Genomic DNA, 10,302 nt, shown 5'->3' with positions numbered 1-10,302 from the left:
TCTACTAGATTAGAGACAATGTCTTCAGTAGTGGAACATGTTATTACTCCAACCTGGATTAGAGACAATGTCTTCAGTAGTGGAACATGTTATTACTCCACTAGATTAGAGACAATGTCTTCAATAGTAGAACATGTTATTACTCCACTAGATTAGAGACAATGTATTCAGTAGTGGAACATGTTATTACTACACTAGATTAGAGGCAATGACTTCAATAGTAGAACATGTTATTACTCCAAACTCATGAAAGTGACAAACTGACACATTTTCTAACACATTTTAGGAAGCTTTATTTGACAAGTTGACAGCCATACAATGGTGTTGCTCAAGATAAACACCCACAACGACATTATAGAAAAATACACTTTCCAATTTCACATGAACAAACAGAATTTAACAGACCAGCTCAATATAAAACACATTGAAACCTTTACATCATTCATCATGGACAAAACACTACAACTTTCCTTCTGTTAGTAGTAATGAAGTCTTTACATCATTCATCATGGACATAACACTACAACTTTCCTTCTGTTAGTAGTAATGAAACCTTTACATCATTCATCATGGACATAACACTACAACTTTCCTTCTGTTAGTAGTAATGAAGTCTTTACATCATTCATCATGGACATAACACTACAACTTTCCTTCTGTTAGTAGTAATGAAGTCTTTACATCATTCATCATGGACATAACACTACAACTGTCCTTCTGTTAGTAGTAATGAAGTCTTTACATCATTCATCATGGACATAACACTACAACTGTCCTTCTGTTAGTAGTAATGAAGTCTTTACAACTGATATTGTCAGCTGGTTCCAGTCAGTGGTGTCTGTATGTTCTCATGATAAACTAACTCTAACTCTGTTGATGGAGGTCAAGGCTGCAGTGTCTAAAGAGAAGTACATGGTAAACTGACTCTCTCTGTTGTGGAAACTTCACACCTCTCTGTTGCTGATACTGTTGGAGGTCAAGGCCGCAGTTGGTTACGAAAAGGGAAGGAGGGAGAGAGAATTTAAGAGAAAGGAGAAGTAAAGAGATGGACTGACAGGGTTGTGGTTATTCACCGCTGCTGAAGAGAGCATCTTTTTCCATCCACCATGATGTTCTGATGAACAGGGTCACTAGGTAAAGAGAGAGGAGAGAGATGAGTGAGGGACAGAGGAGCTGATCCAGTCTACTACAGTGAAGACCTCCAACACCATGATGTTCTGATGAACAGGGTCACTAGGTAAAGAGAGAGGAGAGAGAGATGAGTGAGGGACAGAGCAGCTGATCCAGTCTACTACAGTGAAGACCTCCAACACCATGATGTTCTGATGAACAGGGTCACTAGGTAAAGAGGAGAGAGAGATGAGTGAGGGACAGAGCAGCTGATCCAGTCTACTACAATGAAGACCTCCAACACCACAGGAGCAGTTATAGACCCCAACAGGTCTCAGTGTTTAATGTGTAGTTAGATACATTTATACACCCCAACAGGTCTCAGTGTTTAATGTGTAGTTAGTTACATTTATACACCCCAACATACAGCCCAATTATTTTGACTGATTCAACCAGGTGTTTGACTGGTGTTTTAAGTGTTTAGAACTCTGAATGTACATCACACAGAATACGTGCAGCTGAAGTCGGAAGTTCACATACACTTGAGCCAAAAATATTTAAACTCAGTTTTTCACAATTCCTGACATTTAATCCTTGCTTGCACACACTTTTTCAGTTCTGCCCACACATTTTTTGATAGGATTAAGATCAGGGCTTTGTGATGGCCACCCCAATTTCTTGACTTGGTTGTCCTTAAGCCATTTTGCCACAACTTTGGAAGTATGCTTAGGGTCATTGTCCATTTGGAAGACCCCTTTGCGACCAAGCTTTAACTTCCTGACTGATGTCTTGAGATTGTACTTCAATATATCCACGTAATTTTTCCTTCCACATGAATCTATTTTGTGAAGTGCACCAGTTTTTTTGACCATTAAAATAAAATCACATTGTTAATGTTGTAAATGACTGAATGTAGCTGGGAATATCTACAGTTTAAGTCGGAAGATTACATACATTTGATCTCAGGTTCACAATTCCTGACATTTAATCCTAGTAAACATTCCCCATTTTAGGTCAGTTAGGATCACCATTTTATTTTAAGAATGTGAAATGTCAGAATAATTTTTATTTTTATTTCTTACATCACATTCCCAGTGGGTCAGAAGTTTGCACTCAATTAGTATTTGGTAGCAATGCCTTTAAATTGTTTAACTTGGGTCAAACGTCTCAGGTAGCCTTCCACAAATTTACAAGAAGTTGGGTGATTTTTTTAGCCCATTCCTCCCGACAGAGCTGGTGTAGCTGAGTCAGGTTTGTAAGCCTCCATGCTCACACAAGCGTTTTAAGTTCTGCCACAAATGTTCTATACGATTGAAGTCAGGGCTTTGTGATGGCCACTCCAATACATTGACTTTGTTGTCCTTAAGCCATTTTGCCATAACTTTGGAAGTATGCTTGGGGTCATTGTCCATTTGGAAGACCCATTTGCGACCAAGCTTTAACTTCCTGACTGATGTCTTGAGATGTTTTTTCAATAGATCCACATAATTTTCCTGCCTCATGATGCCATCTCTTTTGTGAAGTGCACCAGTCCCTCCTGCAGCAAAGCATCCCACAACATGATGCTGCCACCCCCTTGCTTCACGGTTGGGATGGTGTTCTTTGGCTAGCCTCCCCCTTTTTCCTCTAGATATAACGATGGTGATTATGGCCAAACAGTTCTATTTTTGTTTCATCAGACCAGAGGACATCTCTCCAAAAAGTACGATCTTTGTCCCCATGTGCAATTGCAAACCGTAGTCTGTCTTTTTTATGGCGGTTTTGGAGCAGTGGAATCTTCCTTGCTGAGCGGCCTTTCAGGTTATGTTGATATAGGACTCGTTTTACTGTGGATACAGATACTTTTGTACCTGTTTCCTCCAGCATCTTGAAAAGGTCCTTTGCTGTTGTTCTGGGATTGATTTGCACTTTTCGCACCAAAGTACAATCATCTCTAAGAGACAGAACGCGTCTCCATCCTGAGCGGTATGACGGCTGCGTGGTCCCATGGTGTTTATACTTGCGTACTATTGTTTGTACAGATGAATTTGGAACCTTCAGGCATTTGGACTTTGCTCCCAAGGATGAACCAGACTTATGGAGGTCTACAATTTCTTTCTGAGGTCTTGGCTGATTTCTTTTGATTTTCCCATGATGTCAAGCGAAGAGGCACTGAGTTTGAAATACATCCATAGGTACATCTCCAATTGACTCAGATGATGTCAATTAGCCTATCAGAAGCTTCTAAAGCCATGACATAATTTTCTGTAATTCAACAAGCTGTTGAATGGCACAGTCAACTTAGTGCATGTAAACTTCTAACCCACTGGAATTGTGATACAGTGAATTATAAGTGAAATAATCTGTCTGTAAACAATTGTTGGAAAAATGACCTGTGTAATGCACAAAGTAGATGTCCTAACCAACCTGCCAAAACTATAGTTTGTTAACAATACGACTGCACAAAGTGGATGAAATGTTAATTAAAAAAATGAGTTCCAACTATGTGAAGAAGAGGCAGAAGAGGGAGGTATGTGTTTGTGTGTCTGTGTGAGTGTGAGTGTGTGTGTGTGTGTGTTTGTGTGTCTCTGGGTATGTGGGTCTGTGTGTGTGTGTGTTTTTGTTTCTCTGCATGTGTGTCTGTGTGTTTGGCTCAGTTTGTTTGTCTGTGTTCTGTGTGGCTCAGTTAGTAGAGAATGGCGCTTGGAAAAGTTCAACCATGTATCCGCTCACGGTTGTAAGTCGCTCTGGACAAGTGTTTCTGCTAAATGACTCACTACTTACTGTAAGTGGGTAAATGACCAAAATCTTTAAAACATATATACATGTAAAATGTGTGACAGAGGGACAGAGGTGATGTTGTTCACAGAGAGACGTATCAGAGCAGGAGATCTGTGGCTGATTGAGGTTGTAGCTATATTTTTATGTATGGGGGGGGGGGGGGTAGGGGGGGGGGGGGGCAGCCTCTATTTTTAATGCTGTAGTAAGGATGTTTCATTTGGTGACTTTGGGTCTTTTGTGCAATATGTTATACTGTTTAAATGTCAGCCACCAGACTAGAGCATCATGTTATACTGTTTAAATGTCAGCCACCAGACCAGAACATCATGTTATACTGTCTAAATGTCAGCCACCAGTCCAGAGCATCATGTTATACTGTTTAAATGTCAGCCACCAGACTAGAGCATCATGTTATACTGTTTAAATGTCAGCCACCAGACCAGAGCATCATGGTATACTGTTTAAATGTCAGCCACCAGACTAGAGCATCATGTTATACTGTTTAAATGTCAGCCACCAGACCAGGACATCATGTTATACTGTCTAAATGTCAGCCACCAGACCAGAGCATCATGTTGTACTGTTTAAATGTCAGCCACCATAACCACAACTCTGGACCTGGTTTTTACCAAGGGGATTTCTACTGGGCAAACATTGGTGCCTTAGTTGCAGTAAAGTTGAAAAAGGTCACATCCAAATGGAGAGCCCCTTGGATGAGTGAGGAAACTAATCAATTAAAGAGAAATTGCAGAAAGGCAGAGGGAAAGTGGAAGTCAAAGTTGCAGGTCCATTATGACATTCTGAGAAAGCAACTTTGCATATATAACATTGCCATTAGAAATGCCAGATGGGCTCATTTTACTAACTTTATCACTAATAATCAGAATAACTAGAGATTGCTCTTCTCCACCATTGATGGGCCTGATAAATCCTACCTCCGGCAAACCTATGTTAACTTTCCTCCACATGTAAATGTGATGAGTTTACAGCATTTTACAGAGTTAAGATAACCGACATTAGAGGGTATCAGTCAAGACCTGCTGAGACGTTTGATGATATGTGTACTAGCCTACCATGCAAAGGTACCATGGATTTATGATCCCTGGTGTACACAGACATGTTCAGGAAAATGACATCACAACTTTCTTTTTCCTTTGCCTACCATGCAAAGTCGCTGTGGAATTATTTTCCCTGGAAAATTATATCACAATTTAAGCATTCTGGTTTCCAAAAGCACAGAGACAAATATAGTTAAAGTGGTAATTTATCTTAGAACCAACACAGATACCAAACAGTTCTCTGTTCTTGGATTCTTGGATTTAAGTGCTGTACTCAACACTGTTGACTATGATGTCACATGTGGTGTTCCACAAGGCTCCATTGTGGGTCCGGTACTGTCCAGTTAATATATGTTACCCCTTGGCAGGGTTATCAGAAAGCACAGTGCTACGGATACAGGTATCCTGTGTGTGTGTGTGTGTGTGTATCCTGTGTTGTTTTCTCTCCTTCTCCCCTCACAGGAGAAAATCATCACTCCCCAATCAGTCAACAATCAGTCATCAATCAGAAGACACACCTCCTCCTGTTTCCTACCCTATCACAGTTCCTTTCCCTTGGTTTAAAAACCCCATCAGTTGTTTGCTCTGGAGCTCAATCTCTCTGTAAATGCCATGTCTGTAGGTCTCTGTGGTTCACTCTCTCTGTGTAGTAATTCACCTATCTTTTGTTTGAGCACCTCCATAGCACTTTGTCATCACCTGTGAGTATTGTTTTTGGTTATGGTGTTTGATTGCTGGTGGGAAAAGGGGAAATTTAGACAAGTCGCCCATGGGCATACACTACCCGTAGGTAAACTTTGTTAAGCACACTAGTTAGAACTGGGCGGACCACCCACTGTATTTTGGTTAGTTAGTTAGCTGTTGTTGAAATAGGCTAGTCTAGCTTAGGGGTGTTTTTGAATACTTATTGTTTCTTTCCTTGGGTCCAGCTCAGCCTCTTTTACAGCTCCCCCCCCCCCCCCCCCCCCCCCATTACCGTGTGTTTATAAATAAACCTTGAGTTTGACGGTATAATTTCAGTTGTCGTGGTTATTTCGTTCACACTTTTACTTTGTCACAATTATAATTTGCATGAGTTATGTTACGGGTCTCATTACCATCCCCCCCTAGACTGTCGGGCCAAAAGGGATTCGTAACATAAGCATTGATTTTAATTTTAGCTTCACGGATAAATTGTTAGACTGTATTAGTGATTTAAATACTTGGATGGCTCACAACTTCCTCCAGCTAAAGCAAGACAAGACCGATGTAATTATTGTTGGAGCCAAAGCACAGAGAGAGAATCTGGACATTTGAAATCACAGGCAACAAAGATTAATCACCAGGTAAAAAACCTAGGTGTTATTTTAGATTCTGAACTCTTTAATCACACACTAGGAATGTGACCAAAATAGCTTTTTACCACCTGAGGAACATTACCAAGGTGCGGCCGTTTCTCTCTCAGGCTGATACAGAGAGACTCATCCCATGCTTTTATTACAAGCAGGCTTGACTACTGTAATGCTCTCCTGTCTGGTCTACCCAAGATATCCTTTGATAAACTGCAAAACATACAGAACGCTGCTGCAGGGTACTGACCAATACCAGACAGAACACATTACACCGGTTTTAAGGTCTCTGTACTGTAAAACATACAGAATGCCGCAGGGTACTGACCAAGACCAGACAGAACACATTACACCGGTTTTAAGGTCTCTGTACTGTAAAACATACAGAATGCCGCAGGGTACTGACCAAGACCAGACAGAACACATTACACCGGTTTTAAGGTCTCTGTACTGTAAAACATACAGAATGCTGCAGGGTACTGACCAAGACCAGACAGAACACATTACACCGGTTTTAAGGTCTCTGTACTGTAAAACATACAGAATGCCGCAGGGTACTGACCAAGACCAGACAGAGAACACATTACACCGGTTTTAAGGTCTCTGTACTGTAAAACATACAGAATGCTGCAGGGTACTGACCAAGACCAGACAGAACACATTACACCGGTTTTAAGGTCTCTGTACTGTAAAACATACAGAATGCCGCAGGGTACTGACCAAGACCAGACAGAGAACACATTACACCAGTTTAATGGTCTCTGTACTGTAAAACATACAGAATGCTGCAGGGTACTGACCAAGACCAGACAGAACACATTACACCAGTTTAATGGTCTCTGTACTGTAAAACATACAGAATGCTGCAGGGTACTGACCAAGACCAGACAGAGAACACATTACACCAGTTTTAAGGTCTCTGTACTGTAAAACATACAGAATGCCGCAGGGTACTGACCAAGACCAGACAGAGAACACATTACACCGGTTTTAAGGTCTCTGTACTGTAAAACATACAGAATGCTGCAGGGTACTGACCAAGACCAGACAGAACACATTACACCGGTTTTAAGGTCTCTGTACTGTAAAACATACAGAATGCCGCAGGGTACTGACCAAGACCAGACAGAGAACACATTACACCAGTTTAATGGTCTCTGTACTGTAAAACATACAGAATGCCGCAGGGTACTGACCAAGACCAGACAGAGAACACATTACACCAGTTTAATGGTCTCTGTACTGTAAAACATACAGAATGCTGCAGGGTACTGACCAAGACCAGACAGAGAGAACACATTACACTGGTTTTAAGGTCTCTGTACTGGCTGTGTGTCAGTTTTAGAATTCAATATAATATTATTCTATTGGTTTATAAATCAATCCACGATTGTTCACCCCAATACATGTCAGACATGCTTTAAGTTATGTACCCAGTAGGTCCCTCATGTCCTCTGGACTTAACTATCACAAAGCCAAGGACCAAGAGGCATGGAGAGACAGCCTTTAGTTACTATGCACCCAGCCTCTAGAATGGCCTGCCTGAGAACCTGAGGGGGGCTGAAACTGTGGACATATTAAAAGAGATCTTAAAACACATATTTTTAGCTTCGCTTTTCCTCAGCTTTTTAGTAGCTTAGTTATTATTGTTATTATTTTGAAGCACATTGTGTTGCATTCCATGTCTGAAATGTGCTGTATAAATGACGCTTGATTTAATCTCTCTCTTTCTCTCTCGTACAGACATGTAACACACAACACAACCTCACAAAGCTAAATGCTACAAGCTAGGCCTCTGGGTTTAGTGGCTTGTGTGTTTGACTCTCAGATACAAAGTCTCTGGGTGTGAAAGTGAGACAGACAGTTGAAGTTAGGGTTAGAGTTGAAGTTAGGGTTAGAGTTGAAGTTAGGGTTAGAGTTGAAGTTAGGGTTAGAGTTGAAGTTAGGGTTAGAGTTGAAGTTAGGGTTAGAGTTAGAGTCGAAGTTAGGGTTAGAGTTAGAGTCGAAGTTAGGGTTAGAGTTAGAGTCGAAGTTAGGGTTAGAGTTAGAGTCGAAGTTAGGGTTAGAGTTGAAGTTAGGGTTAGAGTTGAAGTTAGGGTTAGGTTCAATAAGTGACAGGGCTTAGGTTAAGAACCAGAGATTCTAAACTAAGAATAGAGGCAAAGTGCCAAGGTCAGAGCGGTGGTCTAGGAGGAAAGGTTCATTATGAGGATCTAGGGGTTAAAATAGATATAGGGAGTCAGGGGTTCGGATTAGATATGGGGGTCTAGGGATATAAGGTTAGGGTTAGTTATGGTAAGGACTTAGGAGCTATGGGTTAAGGTCAGAATTCAGGTTGGGGTGAGGGTTAGGGTCAGGATTAGAGTACAGGTCAGGGTTAAATTAAGTTCAGGTATGAGGGTCTAGAGGTTTAGGGTTAGGCATGAGGGTCTCAGGGTTGGGGTGAGGGATTAGGGTCAGGATTAGAGTACAGGTTAGGGTTAAATTAAGATCAGGTTTGAGGGTCTAGGGGTTAGGTATGAGGGTCTCAGGGTTGGGGTGAGGGATTAGGGTCAGGATTAGAGTACAGGTCAGGGTTAAATTAAGATCAGGTATGAGGGTCTCAGGGTTAGGGTTAGGGTTAGGCATGAGGATCCCAGGGTTAGGGTTAGGCATGAGGATCCCAGGGTTAGGCATGAGGATCCCAGGGTTAGGGTTAGGCATGAGGATCCCAGGGTTAGGGTTAGGCATGAGGATCCCAGGGTTAGGGTTAGGCATGAGGATCCCAGGGTTAGGGTTAGGCATGAGGATCCCAGGGTTAGGCATGAGGATCCCAGGGTTAGGCATGAGGATCCCAGGGTTAGGCATGAGGATCCCAGGGTTAGGCATGAGGATCCCAGGGTTAGGCATGAGGATCCCAGGGTTAGGCATGAGGATCCCAGGGTTAGGCATGAGGATCCCAGGGTTAGGGTTAGGCATGAGGATCCCAGGGTTAGGGTTAGGCATGAGGATCCCAGGGTTAGGGTGAGGGATTCGGGTCTACAAGATGAACCACCCAATGAATACAAAAATAAAAAGTACATATTTAACAATCATGAGTGCCATCAAACAAAGAAAACTCCAAAAAAGTGCTATAAAAGTATCCAAAAAATAAGGTGAAGCCACGCCACACTAAAAGATCAAGGATATGATAAAAATAAGTGCCATCATATTTATGGTCAGTGAGTAGACCCATAAATAAATAAATTAAATAAGAAGTACATATTTTAAAAACAATCATAAGTGCTATCAGACAATGTTAAATCCACCATGGATCATAAATAAATAAATAATACAATAAACAAACATTTATAATGAGTGGCTCTCCACCGGCCCCCACCACCTGCCCTCTTCCCTCCCCCACACCAAATAGCCCATGTCACTACACCGAAAATGACGCCCAATCCAAGTTCTTTCCATCCCCTGTCGTTGTGTCCTGGACCAGCTCCCGTTTGTCTCCAGACCAAAAATACTCAAACCGTCCACTGTATGTATGATGTGAAAAATGCAAAATATGCAAATACAATACCGTAGTCTTATTACCTTTGGCTATCTGGTATAGGGTTAGGGTTAGGGTTAGGGTTAGGGTTGAAGTTAGGGTTAGGGTTGAAATTAGAGTTGAAGTTGGGGTTAGAGTTGAAATTAGAGTTAGAGTTGAAGTTAGGGTTAGAGTTGAAGTTAGGGTTAGAGTTGAAATTACAGTTGAAGTTGGGGTTAGAGTTGAAATTAGAGTTAGAGTTGAAGTTAGGGTTAGGGTTGAAGTTAGGGTTAGGGTTGAAATTAGGGTTAGAGTTGAAGTTAGGGTTAGAGTTGAAATTAGAGTTGAAGTTAGGGTTAGAGTTGAAGTTAGAGTTGAAGTTGGGGTTAGAGTTGAAATTAGAGTTGAAGTTAGGGTTAGAGTTGAAGTTAGGGTTAGAGTTGAAGTTATGATGGATACAGTGATCTGGACCTGCCTCAGTCTGTACATTAGGGTTAGTGATACAGTGATCTGGACCTACCTCAGTCTGTACATTAGGGTTAGTGATACA

At 41.5% G+C, this 10,302-nt stretch overlaps 1 protein-coding gene across 1 annotated transcript in view; it reads right to left on the bottom strand.

Annotated features, from left to right (window-relative positions):
- Nucleotides 1-314: 314 nt before the first annotated feature.
- Nucleotides 315-10,302, bottom strand: part of LOC139415758 (low affinity immunoglobulin gamma Fc region receptor II-like) — a 20,722-nt gene continuing 10,734 nt past the window's right edge. Inside the window, exon 10 of the mRNA XM_071163837.1 lies at nt 315-1,130. The gene's annotated coding sequence lies outside the window, so the exon portion shown is untranslated. The remainder of the gene's footprint in view (nt 1,131-10,302) is intronic.

Source organism: Oncorhynchus clarkii, chromosome 9, assembly GCF_045791955.1.
Source record: "Oncorhynchus clarkii lewisi isolate Uvic-CL-2024 chromosome 9, UVic_Ocla_1.0, whole genome shotgun sequence".
In the NCBI taxonomy this organism is placed as follows: Eukaryota; Metazoa; Chordata; class Actinopteri; order Salmoniformes; family Salmonidae; genus Oncorhynchus; species Oncorhynchus clarkii.
Note: the sequence above shows the minus strand (reverse complement) of the source record. Positions and strands in the feature narration are given on the sequence as shown.